The sequence below is a fragment of the Nicotiana tabacum genome, chromosome 2 (genome assembly GCF_000715075.1).
Source record: "Nicotiana tabacum cultivar K326 chromosome 2, ASM71507v2, whole genome shotgun sequence".
NCBI classification, from domain to species: Eukaryota; Viridiplantae; Streptophyta; class Magnoliopsida; order Solanales; family Solanaceae; genus Nicotiana; species Nicotiana tabacum.
The window spans coordinates 52256210-52277904 of record NC_134081.1 but is presented as its reverse complement, the minus strand read 5'-3'; the positions used below and the strand labels follow the sequence as shown (position 1 = coordinate 52277904).

The 21695-nt window shown below is 39.6% G+C and overlaps 1 pseudogene; it reads right to left on the bottom strand.

The window, feature by feature from the left end:
* Positions 1 to 10213: 10213 nt before the first annotated feature.
* LOC107759835 (calcium-binding protein CAST-like) lies at positions 10214 to 11127 on the bottom strand (annotated as a pseudogene).
* Between the last annotated feature and the right edge of the window lie 10568 nt (positions 11128 to 21695).

The window sequence follows — 21695 nt, the reverse complement described above, 5'->3', positions numbered from 1 at the left end:
AGAGAGTTGATCCTTACGGAGGCTCACAACTCGCGTTATTATATTCACCCAGGTATCATGAAGATAAACTACGACTTGAAACAGCACTATTGGTGGCATAGAATGAAGAAAGAGATCATTGCTTATGTGTCTTGATGCTTGAATTGTCAACAGGAGAAGTATGAACATCACAACTGGGTCGATTGACTCTGATATTGAAGATACCAGAGTGGAAGTGGGAGTGCATCATTATGGATTTTGTGGTAGGCTTTCCACGGACCTTGAGGAAACATAACGCAATCTGGGTTATTATGGATGAGTTGACTAGGTCCACACACTTCATTCCGGTGAAGACTTCCTATTCTTCAGAGCAGTTGGCTCAGGTTTACATTCAGGAGATTATCCGCCTACATGACATGGCTATTTCCATCATTTTTTATAGAGACACGCAATTCACATCACATTTTTAGAGAGCCGTGTAGCGTGAGTTGGGCACGCGGGTTGAGCTGAGTAAGGCTTTTCAGCATCAGACGGACGGACAGCCCGAGCGCACCATTCAGATTTTGGAGGACATGTTACGTGCTGGTGTTATGGATTTCGGAGGTTCATGGGACCAGTTCTTACCTCTAGTAGAGTTCGCCTACAATAACAGTTACCAGTCAAGTATTCAGATGGTGCCGTATGAGGCCTTATATGGGATGTGATGTCGTTCGTCAATTGGTTGGTCTGAGCCCGGAGAGGCTAGGTTGTTGGGCATTGATTTGGTCTGTGATGCTAGGGAGAAGGTTAAGGTGATTCAGGAGCGACTTTGTACAGCTCAGTCCGGGCAAAAGAGTTATGCGGACCAGAAGGTTTGAGATGTAGCTTATATGGTGGGAGAGAATGTTCTTCTCCAAGTGTTGCCTATGAAGGGTGTGATGCGGTTTGGAAAGAAAGGCAAGTCGTAATGACCCGACCGGTCGTTTTGAGCTTTAGCATTCCATTCGGTGGTTGGGGACTTTGAGTAGTTTCATATTATATATTTTGACTTGCGTGTATGGTTGATTTCTATTTTCGAGCGGTTTGGGATTGATTTTGAATAATAATTCTTGTTTTAGAAGAAGTTGGAAGAGTTGACCAAGGTTTGACTTTTGGGTAAACATACTCGGAATCGGGTTTTGATTATTCCGATAGGTTTGTATGATGATTTTGGACTTGTATGTATATTCGTATTTGTTTTCAGAGGTTCCTAGAATAATTCAACACTATTTATCGCAAGTTGGCAATTTGAAGAACTTAAGAGTTCATAAGTTTGACCAAGAGTTGGCTTTGATGGTATTGGACTCCAATTGGTGTTTCGAGACTTTGGAGAGGTCTATATAGTTGAATTGAAGTTGTGTGCAAAGTTTGAAAGTAATCATAAGTGTTTAAGTGTGATTCGGACACTCTTTTGAAAAAATAAAGATTTAACAACTTAAGAGAAATTTTATTGTTTGAGCCTCGATTCTTTGTTGTGATGTTCCCGTGGGTTTTTTTAGGCTTTGGACAAGTGTGGATGATTTATTTGTACTTGTTGGTATGATTGGATGGGGTCTCGAGGGGCTTGGGTGTGTTTTGGGTACTAAAACGAAGGTTTTCTTATCGCTCGTTTTTTTTTTTCTGGTGTAAGTAATTACGAAACTGCCATTTATATCCGTAAAATTTTCAGATTTCTTTTAAAACATTATATCCCCCTCATTTTAAGGCCAAATTGGGTAATTCAAGAGGCTATCTTGGGTGTAATCTTGCAAGAATCATGTTAGGCTTATCATACATGAGTTTCGAGATCATCTAAGACCCGATTCGACCTGGGACAACTTTGTTTTTTTTTTCTTGTTTCTGAATTTTGTTACTTTTTCTCACAGGGTTTTGGAACTCGGTTTTGGGCGATTTTGGAGGAGATTTTTACTACTTGGAATGGGGTAAGTATTTTTAACTCACATTTATTATTATTTCATGATTCCGACCTTGATTTTAGTGTTTGATTAATGATTTGAATTGGAGAAATTGGGGGTTTTAGTAATAACTTTCTAAAACATAAATTGATGGTTTGAAGGCCGATTTGAGGTAGGAATTGAATGATTTTGGTATAGTTGGACTCGTATCGGAATGGGTGTTCGAATTTTATGCGTTTTGTCAGGTTGTGAGGTGCGGGCTCGGGGTTGACTTTTGGATTTTAGTTAAAGCTCAGATTTTTATTATCTAGAAATGTTTTCTATGGTTTTTATTTAAGATATTAAGTTATTTTGGCTAGATTCGAGCCGTCCGAAAGTGTATTTGCGAGGGAAGGGCTTATTAGTAGATTGATTTAGCTTGTTTGAGGTAAGTATCTTGCCTAACTTTGCATGGGGAAACTACCCCTAGGTTTAGGGTTGATTGTATTATTTGAATCATGTGAGAGACATGTACACAAGGTGGCGAGGGTGTACACTGGCTTATATATGGTATTTGACCAGTTTAGACTCCCAAGCTTCTTTCCTACATTTAATTGAAGTTGTCATTTCATGTTATATCTTCTATTTGAAGTTGATAGTACATGTTCTATCTTTTATTGTCATGTTTACTCTTATATGCATTAATTGAAGTTTCTACCTCTTTTATTGTTACACGTCTTACTTTCTTTTATTGTCCTTATGTTACTCGATGCACTCTATTATGTTATTTCGCTTACGTGAGCCATGCAATTATTCTTGTATTTATGAATCCATAAGGTTTGAATTTCGAAGTGTTGGATATTATCTGTTGTATCAGTGGAGCTTAAATGTTCTGTGCGTTTCATCTTATTTTGTGTTGACATTTCGTAAATATTGTTGTTTAGTTGTTTATGTTAATAATTTGAAAATCTTGGGATCGGGTTGCATGCTGCAACGGTATTGATATGATATGAAGAAATAAGGAAGGAATATAATTTGAACAGATGATAATATGGTGGGATCAGGTTGCATGCCGCAACAGTATTGACATGATATGAAGAAATAAGAACGAATATATTTTGAACAAATGATAATATGGTGGGATTGGGTTGTGCGCCGCAACGGTTTGATATGTTGTAATTGTTTGTGACTGTAGATTTATCCTCAGTTGTGATTCTCACTGCACATTCTGTGTTGGAACAACTTGTTGGTTAAACGGTTATTATTTTTCCTTAAGTAATTTCACTTGTATTTTGATCGTATTTGGTTAACTGTTGTTATTCTTGTGTTGGAACGATAGTGACTTCTTCTGTGAGTCATGCATTCTTTAATGTGTTGATGGTAGGCTAGAAACCTGTGTTTTAGTCATAGTTTTCACTCTAATTACTGCATTTTACCTATGTTTGAGCTTAAATGATAGTGAATTGCACTTATTATGTATTTTATGCCTTGCAGGAAGTGATTCCGAGTTAAAAAGATAACCTGGACCTAAATCGAACAATTTGGAGCTTTGAAGTTTGAGAAAGCCCAAGGAATTAAACAGGGATTGCGTTCGGGGGTCAAGGATCAAGTTTGGATGTCAAAATGTGAGAAAAAAAAGATTACTCTGAGAAAAATGCACTACTGTGCTGCGGGGCACTAGGGGCTTATGTAAAATTCCTGCAGAGTGGAAAAAATCAGCTCTCTGAACTTCCCCACTGGCGCGGCACATGGGGCGACGCGAGGCGCGCGGCGCCTGTGTATTTTCCTTAGAGTAATTTCCCACTTTAGCTTGGAAAAGCATTGGAGACTCGAAGCACAAGGATTCATCATTCTTTCCTCAACTCAACACTCGAGTTTGGATTGAATTCATGTTTATTTATTATTCAACTCTATTTGTGATGACTTTCTATGACGATAATGTGACTTGCCGGGGTGGTTAGTTTGGTTCCGGGGATATTTCGGAGTGAATTGGGACACTTAGTCCCAAGGTTGAATGAGTTTGCCGTAGTTTGACTTTTGTATAAACGACTCAAGAATGAAATTCTGATGGTTCCGTTAGCTTTGTATGGTAATTTTAGACTTAGGCATATGTCCGGATGTGGAGTTTTGAGGTAGTTAGGTTGATTTGGTATATTTTGGCGAAAGTTTGAAAGTTGAATGTTTGGACGGTTGAGAGGTTTGACCGAGAGTGCACTTTGTCGGTATCGGGTCCAAATATTTCTTCTGGAAGTTGAAATAGGTCTGTTGTGTCATTTTTATGACTTGTGTGCAAAATTTGAGATCCATCAGAGTTGGTTTGATATGTTTCGGCATTTGTTTTAGAAATTGGAAATTCATTTATTTCATTAGGCATGAATTGGGGTGCGATTCGTGATTTTGATGTTGTTTGATGTGATTTAGACTTCGATTAAGTTTGTATCGAGTTTTAGGACTTGTTGGTATGTTTGGTTGAGGTCTCAGGGGCCTTGGGTGAGTTTGAGATAGTTAACTGATCGATATTTGGACTTAGAGCATGGATGAAGGGTTTTGGATTGCTGGTGTAATCGTACCTACGGTGGTCTTGGCCACAGGTGCGGCTGGTGGGACGCAGAAGCAGAACTGGGTCTGGCTAAGGAACTTTCCCAGGTGCGTGCAGCGTTTTCGTCGAAGCGAAGGCGCTTTTGCGAGGAGAGTTCCGCAAAAGCGGATTTTGTCTTGAGGAGCTGGGGACTGCAGATGCGGATGGTTCCTACAGGTGCAGACGCATGGAAGCGCGAGGTAGACCGTAGAAGCGACAGGTCGGGATTCTTAGTGGGCTTCGCAGAAGCATGACTTTTTCCGCAAAAGCGGTATCGCAGGTGCGATACTTGAGCCCGTAGAAGCGAAATCGTCGGGCACTGTATTAAAGTCGAGGGTTTTCATGTTTTTCTTATTTTTGAAATTGTCGGACTCGGTCAAAGGCAATTTTTGGAGTGATTCTCATCGTAATTGAAGAGGTAAGTGACTTTTAATCACTCTTGTCCATAAATATTGAATACCCATTGCTATTACACCTAATATTTATGAATCTAAGTTAGAATTTGGGGATTTTTGGACTATGTTACTGGAGAGTTAGACTTGAGGATTGAGGGGTGATTTGTGGTTGGAATTGGATGATTTTGGTATGGTTAGACTCGTAATTGAACGGGTATTCAGAATTTATAAATTTTGTCGGATTCCGAGGTGCGGGCCCGGGGTTTATTTTTTGGGTTGACTTTTTGACTTGAGTTAGAGACCTTAAGCTTTATCTTTTGGAATCACTTCCTATGGCTTTTATTGATTGTATTGCATTACCTTGGCTAGATTCAGATCGTTCGGAGGTTGATACGTGCGTGAAGGGCTTGTTAGATGAGTGATTTGGCTTACTTGAGGTAAGTATCTTATTTAAACTTGGTTGAGGCACTAGTTGCCTGAATTATTTGTGATAGCTACATGTTGTGGGTGTGCGCATGTGTGGGGTTTGAGCCCATGTGCTAACACCGGGGTATTTATCCATGCTCAGGGTAGTGCTTAGGCTATGTCATTCCTTGAATTGATTGTTAAGCTTCAAAGTAAGTTGTTTCTCCTATGTGTACCCCTATGTGAGCTATTTGCACCACGTTGAGGTTTCATTGAGGTTATTTTCCCGGTTGGAACTTATAAAACTGCTATTCCATGATGAAATTATTTGTCTTAAATATGATAGCACACATTGCACATTCCTACAGTATAGCATGATAGATATACCAGTCCAGGAGTATGAAATTGGTAATCATTTATCATGTACATGTATTCTAGTATACCTGCTTTCTCTTTGTTATGAGCTGGACCGGTAGCCTATGACCACGCCAGTCGGATTGTGATTGTTGGCACGTGAGTTTTCCGTGCGGTTAATATTATTGACATGTGAGTTGTCCGTGCAGCACATGAGCTGTTCGTGCAGATCCAGATATTGATATTATTAGCACGTTAGTTATCCGTGCAGTTTATATTATTAGCACACGAGTTTTCCATGTAGCGTGTTGATACGGATCCATCCTCCTAGGGTCACCCTCTCATGTTACTCTCTTGATGGTGTACATGCGGATATTGAGGAAAACTGATCAGTGGGTTGGTTCGGATATGGAAATATTGAGGAAATCTGGCCAGTGTTTGTTTGGATTTTGCATTTCATCTTTACTTACAATTTCCGTGGTTAATTACCCGATTTAACTACATAGCATCTCAATATGTTGAACATTGACTGAGCAGAGTATTTGACTAACTGTACACATACACACACAAATGCTTCATCATGTGCTTCATGACTTGATTTCATTATGGTTATGTACTTGTTAAAATGATGAAACGGTACAGGTTATAGCTAGTATCATTCAGAGTTCTCGCTTCTTTTACCTAGCTGAGGTTAGTTACGTTACTTATTGAATATATTGGGTTGATTGTACTCATACTACAATCTGTACTTAATTGTGCAGATCCGGGTGTAGGGACCAATTATCGACAGTAAATTTGCTTATTGGACTGAGCTTCGAGAGGTGAGGTAGAGCTGCTATCTTGACCGCAGTTTTAACTTGTCTTTTCTTATGTACTGTTGCTTCAGTTCATACAATATTACTATTTAGTCTTCTGACTTGTATTCCGATGTAGAGCTCATGACTTCGTATTTACCAGTTTCTGGGGGATTTAGCTTGTATTGGCAGTATATTGTTACATTGAGGTTTTGGACCTATGCTATTTCTATAATTTATGTTGTTTTAGCTCTTTATTCTTAAGTTTCAGCTTGCCTAGCCGGTGTATTAGGCGCCATCACGATGTGTAGAGATTTTGGGTTGTGACAAGTTAGTATCAGAGCCCTAGGTTCATAGGTATTATGAGTCATGAGCAAGTTTGGTAGAGTTTTGCAGATCGGTACGGAGACGTCTATATTTATCTTCGAGAGGCTACCGAACTGTTAGGAAACTTCACTTTCTTGTATTCTTGTCATGCCGATTTGCTATTTAAAAAATTTGAACTTGACTATTCTATTCTCTCACAGACGGTGAGGACACGTGCTACCGGATTAGGCGGACGGCAACAGTACCACCAGCTAGGGCCGTGATAGAAGCCGAGGTGTGGCTCGTACTACAGCCAGAGCAGCACATGTGGAGCCACCAGTTGCTCCAGCTCACGGGAAAGTACCAGATGTGATTGAGCCGGTGGGACCATCTTAGGCACCAGCAGTGCCCATTGTGATTCCTGACCTTGAAGAGGCCTTAACCCAGATTTTGACTGTGTGCACGAGCTTGGCTTAGGCAGTTTCAGTTCAAGCTGCACCAACCACTTTACAAGCCGGAGGAGGTGCCCAGACTCCTGTCGCCCGTACTGTAGAGCAGCTAGCTTAGGGACTCCAGACACCGGGTGTAATGCCAGTTCAGCCAGTTGATGCTGCTAGGGCCGAGGTTGATCCCCATATGAGTGATGAAGAGCAAAAAAGATTGGAGCGATTTGGGAGGCTTACGCCTCCATTGTTCAGTGGAGCACAGTCGTAGGATGCTTAGGATTTTATAGATCAATGTCAGCGGATTCTTGGCACAACAGGTATTTTAGACACCAGTGGGGTTTCGTTTACTGTATTTTTGAGCTGACAGGGGCAACTTACCGATGGTGGCAGGCTTACGAGTTTGGCAGTCTAGCCGATGCAATGCCACTTATATGGCATGAGTTCTCAGTTCTCTTCTTAGAGAAGTTTTTCCCATGGACTCACAGAGAGGAGTAGCGTAGGCAGTTTGAGTAGCTACGCCAGGAGGATATGACCGTGACTCAGTATGAGATGAGGTTTTCAGAGTTGGCTCATCACACTGTATGGTTGGTTCCCACTGAGAGGGAGAAGATTAGGAGGTTCATTCATGGCCTCAACCATGGATTACGCTTCATTATGGGTCGAGAGGTTATGACGGGTGTGAGGTTTGATGAAGTGGTTGATATTGCTAGAAGCGTAGAGCTAGTTCGTAGGCAGGAGCGTGAGGAGCGGGAGGCCAAGAGGCCTCGTAGTTCAGGTGGTTTTAGCAGTGCCTCATCTGGAGTCCAGCCCTACTATAGTAGAGATCGTTCTTCTAGACCCATTCATACAGCTCGCCATATTCCACGTGGTTCTTCCGTTAGACACAGTTCCTACAGTGGTCGTCGAGCTCAATCATCATTCAGTGTGTTGACGTCACAGAGTTCTTACCATGCTTCATCTGCACAGGGTTCCTCAGGCAACTATTCAGATCATCAGGGTCAGCAGCTCAGTCAGAGGAGGGTTTGTTTTGAGTGCGGGGAGTTGAGTCATCTCAAGAAGGATTGCCCCAGACTATTGGATAGGGTTCCATAGCAGAGTTCCTAGCCTCTGACTCTAGAACCAGCAGCTACATTACTCGCACAACCAGCTCAGGTTGGGGCTCAGTAAGCTCGAGGCCGCCTTGGAGGGAGAGGTCGATCAGGTGGTGGTCAGGCCCATTGCTACGCACTTCCAGCCATGCTAGAGGCGATTGCTTCTAATGTCATGATAACATGTATTGTTTCGGTATGCCATAGGGATGCTTCAGTATTATTTGATCCTGGTTCTACTTATTCATATGTATTATCATACATTGCTCATTATTTGGATATGCCCTGTTATTCCTTAGTTATTCTTGTTCATGTATCTATACCGGTAGGTGATTCTATCGTTGTAGACCATGTGTATCGGTCGTGTGTTGTGACTATTGGAGGATTGGAGATGATAGTTTCTCTTTTACTGCTTAGCATGGTTGATTATTATGTGATTGTAGGCATGGATTGGTTGTCACCATGTCACACTATTCTGGATTGTGACGATAAGACCGTGACATTGGCGATGCCTGGATTGCCTATGGTTGAGTTGAGAGGTTCTCTTGACTATGTTCCTAGTAGAGTGATTTCATATTTGAAGGCCCGACGGATGGTTGGGAAGGGATGTATGGCATATTTGGCCTTTGTGAGGGATGTCGGTGCTGATACTCCAACCATTGAGTCCGTTCCGAAAGTGAGAGACTTTCTATATGTGTTTCCTGCAGATCTCCCGGGCATGCCACCTTTTGGGAAAAATTATGACTAGCGCAAAACACAATATGAAATTGATGCTCGCTAGTCAAAGATAGTATAGTTTAATTTTCGTCTCCACGAGGATTGAATTTAAATAATGTTCAAGTAATTTCTAACTTAACGTTATTCAGGATAATTAACACTTTGGTTGTGATGATTAATAACTAAAATTAACTATGAAAACTAAACAAGTGAAAATTGATCACAGAAAGACAAAAGTTGAGCAACCCCGAAATAATCAATGGGAGAAATAAGGGTCGTGACAAGATAGGTGTAAGATAGCTATTTGGAATCCCACTCTAGTTTGTTTCACTCTAATGTTCTAATGATTATCACGAATTCACTCGATGATTAGTTCAAACGTGTAGTCAAGACTCCTCTCTCGATTAAATCTTAACTCTATGAGGTAAACTAATATAAGCGTTGTCAAAATATGCAAGCATGCATTAATGGATTAATCTTCAGGAAAACGTCTCTTGAATATTCTCCTAACTTGATTTAATCAACAATTAAACAAGCTCTTTCGATGACATAAGAGAATCATTGAATTAAACCAAACAAAATAATTCAAGATAAATACCACAATATTCCTCTTTCGATTAAATAAACCGGTGAATAAAATTACAAGCAATTCAAAGCTCCATGAACGAATTCAAGCAAAGAACTAGAGTTAAATCCACAAATATTAATCAAACACCATATCCGTCAAATCCTAAGGGAAACTACTCCATAATCATGGAGCAATTCATCACAAATATAATTAAAGAGTAAGAAAACATCAATTTAATGTTACAATCCAAACTCCCGTATTGAATTGAGGGAAAGATGATGAACTCTTGTATCTTGTGGCCTCCAAAGCTCTCCAAAAGCTTCTCCAAAGACGTATTTTTGGTATATTTATACTATGTAGGAGTGGGCCCGGACGAAACTACCATTTCCAAACCGAAACAGGAAAAATACTCTGAGAAAATTGGATTGGCGCGTCGCCCCATGCGCTATGCCCGAATCTAATTAGCGACCATGATGCAATGAAGCTTAATTTAATTTATTAAGGTTAATAAGATCGATCAATATTTTATGGATATTTTTAACGTTAAATATTTAGCGTGAAATATTCGTGCATTTATAATAATATGTAATATATAATATATATATATATATATATATTATATATATATATATATATATATATATATATATATATGAGAGAGAGAGAGAGAGAGAGAGAGAGAGAGAGAGAGAGATTTCACTTTCCCGTTACGATGAATAATACACGCTCAAAAAGGGAAAACAAAAGGGCAATAGTAAACCAAAGTTTACCACGACTGACCGGTCAGTCTCCACTCATGAGAGAGGAGAAAAAGAAATGGAAAACAAGAGAGAAGAGAAACTAAGAAGTGCGAACGGTAACACTACGCATCATATCCTAGAACTCGAAGAAATCAACACGGCCGTCGTGATTTTGGTCAACAGATGAAATCATCATCTCAACTCGGTCAAGTTCCATGGCTTCCTGCAATCCCAGCTTCCCTAGTACCACCTGCAATTCCCTCGCTGATATGTAACCGTCTCCGTCCTCATCGAATACCTTGAACGCCTCCGTCAGATCCGCTTCTTCCTCCACTGCACTGCTTTTGCAACTTCTGTCATCCGCCGCGAACTCATCTTCCAACGTTGATCCGAAGAAAGCATCGTCGAGCGATCGATGTAGAGCCTCAAAGTCTTCGAATCTGAGGCCGTCATTCCCCGGCTTTATGTATAATTTAACCATCGATTCTAGCTCAGATCTATCTGTGTTCAGTCCGAGTATGCTCAGCGCCTGGTCCAGTTCGTCTACGGTGATCATGCTATCATGATTCCTGTCGAATACGTCGAAACTTCGGCGAAGGTGAAGAGAATTGAGGGTGGGGCATCGAAGCCGGAAGGACAACGACGAAGATGGATAGATTTTTCCCTTACTTAGGCTTTGTTTGCATTGTTCACTGGCTGATCCCATCAGTGAAAGACCTCATCTGTTTTTCCTTTCTTTTTTTTTTTTTGTGTGTGGACAATTCAAGTTTTTGAGAGACAGATATGAAACCAAGGAAGGGCAATGGTTGCTTAAAGCTAGGAAGTTCTGTTTGGCAGGGAGAAGACGAATGGAATGAATGGACAATGTGGGTTTTTAACAAGCACAACAGATACAGCGCATTTGACGACGTAAGAGTTCCGTAATACCGTGTCAAAGCGTTCAATGACTATTTCAGTACCACTGTAGATACTTTATACTGTGACAATTTATTACTCCACTAATTAGACAGCTACATTTCTTAAAAAATTAATATGTACGGTAACAAATATCACGATCCAAAATCTCAACTAACGGGGTCGTGATGACGCCTAACATCACTTGCTAGGCAAGCCGACTCTTAACAATAAATAAGGAAAATAGCCTAACAACGGATTAATATAGAATAAGAGATAACTCAAAAAATACATAATAAGTCTAAAACAAACGCCGACTAATTAACCTCCCAAGATTTGGTGTCATAGAGCATATGACTACTAGGAATACTTCTACCTCAAATCATCTATCTGGTAACGGCTAAGCACCCCTCGGGACTCCGCTGGTACTAATATCCGAATCAGTACAAGAAGTGCATAAATACAGTATGAGTTTAACCGTTACAATGTACACATTAAGTATTGAGCCTAACCTCGACAAGATAATGACGAGGCTATTACAAGATACTTACCATATAAACCTGTACATTTAATAAGCAACCGAAATAACAATAGAGATAACAGTATAATAACAGGAATAAAAGGAAGAAAACATTAACCCAAAGCCCACAAAAAAAGCTATTTCATAACAACACCAACATTTCATAATAATGCATATGTTGTGGCACAGAACCCAATCGAACACACAAAAATATTATTGCCGCGACAACCTAATCCCATGGTCATACAATTGTTGCGTTGAGCAACTCGGTCCTTATCATAATATTGTTACGGCGGCAATCCAATCCAATATACCAATTCACATAAGAAATGCAATGACACAACCAATATAGCGAGGTTCATAGTAAACTATCGAGGAGGACAAATAAGTAATTTATTAAGGAAAAGATGAATACGAACAAAGAGTAATAGAAATCCCATATCCCAAGCAAAGCTCACTCATATAACTCAACAAGAACCTAACAAGGTCATTAACACACAAACGATCAAAAAGTCATACAATTTAACGTAGCATAGGTAATTAAGGCATGAAACAAGTTTAGTATGAAACAAGTAAAGACATATACTAGTAAAGACATAAGTCAAGTAAAGCATGTATCAAGTAAATTCATGTGGCAAGTAAAAGCAAGTATCAAGTAGAGGCATATATCAAGTAAGAGCATGTATTAGATAATGACATGTATCAAGTAATATCATGGGACAAGTAAAAGCGTGCAATAAGTAAAGACATGAGATAAGTAAAGGCATGTAATAAACTAGTTCTACCCCGCATGCTTTAATCTCATGACAATGTATATGCACTCGTTACCTTGCATATATGTTGTTCCCAACATATAACACGTAGCAAATAGACCAATCGCACCCTAATTCCACAAATCAAGATTAACTACAATATTTTCCTCTTTTCGCAACTAAATCAACAATCCAACACAGCTTTTCCTCTAGCACAAGCTTCCAAACAACTTGAATCTAATCAAATAACGTTCAAATAAGTCAAAACAAGCTTTTAGAAACTATCATAGTTTCAAAAATCTTCGATCTTCATCATATCTAAAAAGGTCAAAAAATGTCAACTCGGGCTCACATAGTCGAAATCCGAAATAATAACCAATTTCTGGTTACCCATTCTTGCATGCGTCGAAATATATAATTTGTATCAAGATTGGACCTAAAATCAAGGTCCAAATCCCCAAAACCAATTTTTGTCGCGTTCACGAATGTCAATGGTCAACAGACCATCGCGTTCGTGAAGCCCTCCCCTCTTCCGCGAAGGCTATATCCCCCAAGCTTTCGTGTTCGTGACACTAATGTAGTGTTCGCGATGAAGAAAGGTCCACCAATATCCTAAGCGCCCAAAGACTATGAGTTTGCGTATGGAAAATATTATGCGAAGGCCAGATGCCCCCAGGCCATTGCGTTCGCGAACTTCTCTTCGCGTTCACAAAGCGTAAAACCACCCCAACTCAAATAACCTTTCGCGAAAGCGAGACATGCTTGGCGTTTGCGATGCACACTACACCAATAGTATATCAGCTGTTGCATATTGTGCAAGAATAGACAAAAACTATCCCAAAATTCACCCAAGCCCCCTGGTCCCCATACCAATCATTCACACAAGTATGTAAACATAAGAACTCGCTTGTAAGCTCAAAATATCAAAATAATATCAATAACTAAGAATAACGCATCATGATAATTGGCTATAAATTTATATTTATAATGTATTACCTGCCATACATTTTGGTGTTTTAATGATAATATGTGCGATGTTTGGGCTTAATTGGGTGGTTTCTATGTTTAGGATCATTGAAGGATGGAAACGAGTAAAGGTTGCATACAAGAATGTCAAAAATACACAAAAAGAGTACTAAAAGGCAAAAATTAAACAAGGCCAGGAACCAGGCGGCAGGCCAAGTGATGCCTGGCTCCAGGCGAGGTCCATCTCACATTAGGGCAAGACTCGCAAGCTCTGGGGCATGCTGCAAGCCAGGCCTCGCGAGCTCTGAGGCCTGGACTATCACGACCCCAACTTCCCTCCTTAGGACGCTGTGATGGCACCTAGTCTCTAAGACTAGGTAAGCCTAACACTTACTAATTAAATAATAGATTTTTAACCAAATAACTAATGAGCATGAAAGTGAAATTTCTAAAATGAGCCAACAATCTCAACACAATACAGTATCCCAAAATCGGTAGTACAAGTCAAAAGCTTTTCTAAGAGTCACTAGAAATAATAATGCATCACCATCCCAGATTAATGGTAAACAATGGAAATGGAATACAACAGAAGGTGACTCGGAACCTGCGAACGTCAAGCAGGTATACCTTGAAGTATCCGGCCGCACATACATAAGTCTCAAACCAGCTCGATCATAAGTACCTGGATCTGCACAAAAATGTGCTGAAGCGTAGCATGAGTACACCACAGCGATACCTAGTAAGTATCAAGCCTAACCTCGATAGAGTAGTGACGAGGCTAGGTCAAGACACCTACCAGTCATGCAAACCTGTGCAGAATATAACTTAAAGCTAACAATGGAAAGAACGTCGAGGTAAGACTAACAACAGAAGGATCACAAACTTACAATTAACAGTGAAAATAATAGAAACACGAATAGCAACAAGGAATAGACGGGTAGTAAAGAAGTGGATGACAACTCAATCAATCAAACCAAATGCCCAATTTACCACAAGAATTACCCGAGGTACCACTCCTCATAATCTCAAATCATAAGTCGCAACTTTCAAATCTTACACGTATGGCACCTCGTGCCCACATTTCATTCCAAATCACTTTCACACGGCAAAACCCACATGCCATCATGTACATTGTATCCGCGTCAAATGCCAATTAAAATGTTTAAGAGATTTATTTGTATATGATAAAGCATAATAACAATCTTGGAATAAAGTAGAGAATCAAACAAGAAAATGAGTTTAGTTTAGAAATCATTTGGGTAAAGAAAATAGTATTTTGTTTCCAATAAAATAAAGCATCGGATAAGCTACTGAATTAAATATAGAATTTGTTAAATTAAAACATAATAACATTTTTTTTAAGTAAAGTAAAAACATCGGATGGGGTAAGGAGTTTAATTTAAGAAATCAATTAAAGTAAAATATGATAATTATTAAGAATAGTAAGGTACCGAATAAAACGACGAGTTCCAACTTAAGAATCACGTAAGGTAAGCATGTTAAAAATTCTTTTACTTAAAACCGTTATACTACTAACAACTCAACAGAGTATGAGATAATGACTCAGCGTAGTAAATCCATCTTGAAAATCAATTCACCAAAATAATAATAATAGGAACGGAAAACAGGAAATAATGGCAATGCAGTAAACTAATAAAAACAACTCAATTCTCGAAATCAGTAAATCTAAAGATCTCAGTCCTTGGAATCTCATATGATAATTACTGAAAAGCTAACACAATACAATAATGAATACAACACACATAATCTGTTGCGATGCGCAACCTGATCCCACCGTACAAACACAATCCTCCCTTATTTCACCATATCAATATCAAGAATAACGATATCAAGTATCACATATATAAACCGTTACGGCGCGCAACCCGATCCCACCGTACATCATATATCAATATCATAATCCTCTCTTATTTCACCCGTTCAATCCTCCCTTATTTCACCTGTTGCGGCGTGCAATCCGATCCCACAATATCAATATCAATCCTCCCTTATTCTACCTGTTGCAGCGTACAACTTGATCCACAAGTAATTTAAATTAACAACCACAATTCAGTAACTCAATTTACAAGATTTTCTACAATCAAAGGATATCAGTTCACGACAACAAAGGAACTAAGTAATAATCAAAGGAATGCAACAAGTGTTACAAAAACAACATGACAAGTAAAGCACGTGACAACGAAGGTGTGCAAGTAAAGCAGTTAAGACAAGTACCAAATAGGCACATAGTCATTGAAGGGACTCAACAATTAAGAGGTAACAAGACAATAAGGAAGGCAATAACTTCAAATAAAGCATATAAGGGCAAAATAGCAAGTAAGAGGTACAATAAGTGCTAACAATGTCAAATAGATCGTGTAAAAGTAGATTAACAATGAGAGATATAACACATCATGCCAATTAAATTAAAGGCATCTCCAAAGATGACTTAAATACATTAAACAATGCATGAGAAAACAGTTTCAATTAACAAAGCCATGAACTTTATACAATTTCTAAAAAGATCAACAAAAGTCAACTCCGGCCTCGCTTAGTCAAAATCCGAGATTCGGACAAAAATCCAATTACCCATTTACCCTTCACGAATGTGTCCTCATCTTTAAATATCCCAAACACGGGATTTCACCCATTTTCATCATCTTTTCATTAGAGCTCGGCCTAGAGGCGATTTTGAAGAGAAATGTGAGGTCGTATTTCGAAACTAATCACATAATCGGGCTCGGGGGTGAATGGGTAAATGGATTTTAGTCCGAACCTCGAGTTTTGACCAAGCGGGCCCGAGGTTGATTTTTGACTTTTTGGAGGAAAATTTGGGAAATCTAAATTTATGCAATGTAATTAATTCCTTTAGCAATATTTGATATTATTGAGTCGTTTTTGAATAGATACGAGTGGTTTGGATATGAATTCTAGAGGAAAAGCTGTGATTGAGTATTAAGTGGCCTTCAGAGCGAGGTAAGTATTTTGTCTAATCCTGACTTGAGGAAATTAGGAACCTCAAATTATTTGCTATGTAAAATTCATGTGAGCGGCGTATATGTGAGGTGACGAGTACTTATGCGCCGCCAATTTACCTGTTTTCCCTGTTTTCTCCCGTTTTGCTTATATTGTCTCTTTCCCATGCCTAATTGTTACGTGTTTAGACTAGTGTTGCTAAATGGATCGTTCTTACCATGTTTACGGATTCTCTGGTGATAATTGAGTATTTATTTCAAAGTTGAGATTGAAATTGTGGAACCAAATGTTGAAGTAAGGCTTGTACTTGTTATTCTATCTCCCTGTTGTTATTTATGCATTGAATTATGGTAAGGGAGAGTATTAATGCACGAAGGGTGATGTCGTGCCGTATTGTGAGTGTTAATGCACGAATGGTGATGCTGTGCCATATTGTGAGTGTTAATGCACGAAGGGTGATGCCGTGCCATATGTCATGGGCGGCTTTCCAGCCATGCCCCATGATCCCTTGGACGCGCCCCGTGGCGTCCTGGCCAGCCTCCCAACGCCCGTCGCCACGGTCGGCCCCGTGGTCTCGGCAGCTCCAAGTGACAAGCGCGCATGTGCCTCTGTCGCCCCACCGATAGCCATCGCCAGCGCCCAGCCACAGGCAAAAGCCAACAGCGCCGCGCGCGCAGACAATGCCGCGCGCGCAGACCCTGATGCTAAAGACAAAGTTGCTGCCAACGGACTTGCTGCTGCTTTGTAGAAGACTAAGTCCTTTTCATTGTAAATATAGAGTAGTTTTGCTGCATTTTCTTTAAGTGTGATTTTCCAGCTTTCATAGGTCTAGTCATGTAACTTTGGTTTATTTTTTTTAAGCATTATTAAGGGGGACCAAGCAATCAAAACTTTCAAGCAAGCAAACAATTCTCTGTACTGGTGTCTCTCCCCCCCGACACCGTCTTGTTTTCTGTAATAGCTTTCATTCAATGCAAGCAAGCTTTCTTTCATTCTCAATTCTCTTTTCTGCTCTCTTTCAATTGCTCATGACATTGGTTTTCCCGTACGACACTGATACCAACTGTTACGCGGCGCCTTCCTGAAGTTCCTTGGAATTTTTGGACCCAACTCTTTAAGTGCCTCGGGTCAAAATTGAGTCATAGCTCAAGTTTTCATCCGCAATCTGATGGCCAGACGGAGCGATTCAATGGCATGCTAGAGGAATATCTCCGGCACTTTGTGACCGGATCGCAGAAGAATTGGGTGAAGCTTCTGGATGCTGCTCAACTGTGTTTCAATTCACAAAAGAGCTCAAGTACCAACAAAAGTGCTTTTGAAATTGTTACCGGACAGCAACCGCTACTCCCACACACAGTGAACGCACCAAACATGTCAAAATCTCCTCGGGCTGCCAGCTTCTCAAAAGAATGGAAGCAAAATTTGGAGATAGTGCGGAGCTATCTTGTCAAAGCCCAAAAGCAGATGAAGAGGCATGCTGATCAGAATCGCCGCTTTGTGGAATACCAGGTGGGAGACAAAGTGATGGTCAAAATCCCAAAGCGGTACTTGTTTGCAGGGGTCCATGACCCTCGCCTATTGCAAAAATATATTGGACCCTTGTCCATTGAAAGGCGCATTGGGAAAGTTGCATACCGGGTGGATACCCCAGCTTGGTGGAAAATCCATCCTGTTTTCCATGTCAGTCTCCTGAAACCTTTTCGGGAAGATGTGGAGGATCCTTCACGAAGCCAACTCACAATACCAAGTATTCGAGGCCCCAATTCAACCGGAAAAAGGCGTGCTGAAGCTATTCTTGATGATCGATTGATTCACGCCTCAAGAAAAGATCACCAGGAGTTCTTGGTGAAATGGCAGGGATGTGATGCAGAGGAGAATACTTGGGAGAGGGGAACAAACCTCAAAGCCTACAAGAGCCTGATTGATGATTACCTTGCAAGGAAGGCGCCGAGGACGTCGCCAACTCAGGTGGGGGAGAATGTCATGGGCGGCTTTCCAGCCATGCCCAATGATCCCTTGGACGCGCCCCGTGGCGTCCTGGCCAGCCTCCCAACGCCCGTCGCCACGGTCGGCCCCGTGGTCTCGGCAGCTCCAAGTGACAAGCGCGCATGTGCCTCTGTCGCCCCACCGATAGCCATCGCCAGCGCCCAGCCACAGGCAAAAGCCAACAGCGCCGCGCGCACAGACAATGCCGCGCGCGCAGACCCTGATGCTAAAGACAAAGTTGCTGCCAACGGACTTGCTGCTGCTTTGTAGAAGATTAAGTCCTTTTCATTGTAAATATAGAGTAGTTTTGCTGCATTTTCTTTAAGTGTGATTTTCCAGCTTTCATAGGTCTAGTCATGTAACTTTGGTTTATTTTTTTTAAGCATTATTAAGGGGGACCAAGCAATCAAAACTTTCAAGCAAGCAAACAATTCTCTGTACTGGTGTCTCTCCCCCCGACACCGTCTTGTTTTCTGTAATAGCTTTCATTCAATGCAAGCAAGCTTTCTTTCATTCTCAATTCTCTTTTCTGCTCTCTTTCAATTGCTCATGACATTGGTTTTCCCGTACGGCACTGACAATCTAGTCTAGCGTACGGAGGGGACCTCAGTTGGCGGACAGCAACCGTACTGACATCGGTTGCCTAGCCTTACGTCGCCCTTCCAAGGAACTTCAGGAAGGCGCCGCGTAACACATATTGTGAGTGTAAAAGAACGAAGGGTGATGTCGTGCCATGATATGAGAGTTAATGCACGAAGGGTGATGTCGTGCCATTTCTATTGATTTTATGGTGAGATTGAGAATAAAAGCACGAAGGGTGATGTCGTGTATTTTTCCTTTACTATATTCGTGTTCCTGTTAATTCATAGTATATTAGTTGTTTCAGTTATCATTCTGTTGTAGTTCTGTATGTCGTACTTCCCCCAACATGTTTTCCCCTCCCGATATTCCCTGTCTAGCTCTTCATTACTGTTATTTGTATATACACTGTTGAATTGCACAGGTTGATTTGTAGGTGCCTTGCCTTAGCCTCGTCACTACTTCGTCGAGGTTAGGCTCGACACATACCAGTACATGGGGTCGGTTGTACTGATACTGTACTCTACACTTTCTGTGAAGATTTTGGTATCAGCTAGGGTTGATCGAGATTTTAGCGATTGGACCCGCTATTCGGAGACTCAAGATAGATCTGTCAGCGTTCACAGACATCGAAGTCCCCGTCTATCCTTCTGTTTTACTGTTTCTTTCATTCAAATAATTGTATTTCTTTCAGACTATTACTTGTAGTAAATTCTAGAATGCTCGTGAATTGTGACTCCAGATCCGGGTGGTAGTAATTAATACAATTTTTTTATTATTCCGCACTTATTATATTTCATCTTAGCTAATTATTATTATTTACTGAATGAAAATAAGGATTTGGTTTAATGATTCTCTAACATTGTCTTGCCTAGCAAGTGAAATATTAGGCACTATCACGGTCCCGACGGTGAGAATTTCGGGTCATGACAGAAACACAAATAGAGCACGAAATTCATCGATTCTTTCGTCTTTCATCTAGTATTCACAACCTCTATGTTTTAAAAATAATACTTTAATTGTTGTTATAAACATGAGTGGTTGGGGTTATGGGTTATTATTGACTATTGTAGTTTGATGGTTGATTATTTTGCTTGAGTTACCATATTAATTTGTTTATTCAATCTTGCACATAATTATTCTATTGCGTAGCTAACAATACATTACTATCTACGAATTTATAATTGAACTCGAAAGTGGGAACTATAGATTGCATATAAGATTGAGTAGAGTGCCTTCTTGAATCTTATCATCGAAGAATAGATTCGTGATTAGGAAAGACATATTCTAGTTGCCTTGGTTATTTTTGCAGGAAATATACATACATTCTTGTTAATTCTAAATTTGTAGATATATAGTATTAGGTTGGCTTGAATACGCGAGCGAAGCGTTGAAAGAACTTTGCAAGCATAATAAACCTTGTTATCCAATAAATTAGATAAATCAAGTAATTGAATCAACCAGAAGAATGCAATAGAAGAGACACTAATCCCATAACCCCAGAATATTCCCATCTCATTGAATTCTTTCTAAGTGTTTGCTTGTTTGCTTTGCACCTTTGAATTTCTTGCTTGCTTAGTAATTTCGTAGTAAGTTTTAGTAGTTAAAATCACAATCATCTACTTCACAACTACTTGTACAATAAACTTATAGGTAGTTTAGATTGGACGAGAATTAATCATAAATCCACGCGGGGTGTTACTTTCTCATCACTTTATTACTCGTGTATACTTGCGTGTGCATTTGGTCCCAACAATTTTTTGGCGATGTTGTCGGGGATTTAAAAATTAGCTACTTGTCTGAATAAGCTTTTATTTATTTTTATTCGAGTTTTAATTTGTTTTACTGTTTGTCGGTAATCAATTTTGCCCTCATATTTTTCGCTTAGCCTTTGTGAATTAGTATATTCTATAATATACTTTTATATATTTTTAAGTAATATTTATAGGATATTTCATTGCATTACTACTCCATGACATGTTTTACATATCAATGTATTATCTTCTTAACATTTTCATCAAATTATTATCATGGAAGTTTTATACAAATAATTTTATTCATATTATTAGATTTTTAATTGATCCTGTTATGTTTAATTTATAAATGTTTATTTATTATTCTCTTAAAATTATTTCTGACTGATCAGTGGTTCAAAGTAGTTATTTATATTTTTATGCATATTCTATAATATTTTACATCATCTCATGCAATTGCAGTTGCACTAATATATCAATTACATATTATTACAACAATAGCCTATATGTTACAATAATTATATTTGTTATACTATTTATGTCAAAAAGATAATTTTATATTTTATAATCATAACTTACTATTTTTAAACTCCTCAATTTTATAAATAGCATTTTGATACACTTATTATCTATTTTATAATTTATCTTTCTATTAATTATATATATTGCAAATTCCAGCCCGGCTGAAATTCAAACCAAAAAGAGGCCCAAAACCCATAAGCCCACACTTTGAGCCCAATAGCAGGTGACCCAGTAGCCATACCCGGCAAATGACCCGCTACCTGCCTGTTTTATTATTTTAAATTATCAGCCGTTGTTCTTAAGTGATCAACGACCAATAACAACCCCCTTTCTATCCTATATCCCATCAACCCCAAATCCTAATCCATTTTACACCCTCCGCCGCCCTCAGACGTTCTCGTCTCTCTTAGGCTAAACCCTAGCCAACCCTGAAGATCTTCTCTCACCCTTTTCCTTATATGCGTTCATACACTATATTACTTAC